Genomic DNA, 402 nt, shown 5'->3' with positions numbered 1-402 from the left:
AAGCAGGACTTCTTGGATCAGCAGTACTGCGAATTTACTTTATGCACGATGCAACCGTAACAAAGGAACCAAGGGACCTACCCCTTGCTCCTCAGTAGAGAATAAAAGCCGAAGTACCGAGCCCGAATCCGAACAGTCTGACTTAAGAACGGCAACGATCCAGTATAATCTACAAGAAGAAGCACAGGAAGCAGAGGCACACTGACGACTTGACGTACAGCAATAATTCGTAAGTGACCAAACCACATGACTTCGTACAAAAAATTTAGTCTTTGGTTTGTGCTCACTTCACAGGATGAGAAGGAGCAGCTATTCTACCAATCACTATAAACGTTGGCACAGAATATTGGGACGACTCCGCCGGATTATTCTAACCATGCCGGGAATTGACGAAGATGTGCC

This window comes from Temnothorax curvispinosus, unplaced genomic scaffold (genome assembly GCF_003070985.1).
Source record: "Temnothorax curvispinosus isolate PA1 unplaced genomic scaffold, ASM307098v1 QBEX01002305.1, whole genome shotgun sequence".
NCBI classification, from domain to species: Eukaryota; Metazoa; Arthropoda; class Insecta; order Hymenoptera; family Formicidae; genus Temnothorax; species Temnothorax curvispinosus.
The sequence above is the reverse complement of the archived record's forward strand: the minus strand, read 5'-3'. Positions refer to the sequence as shown.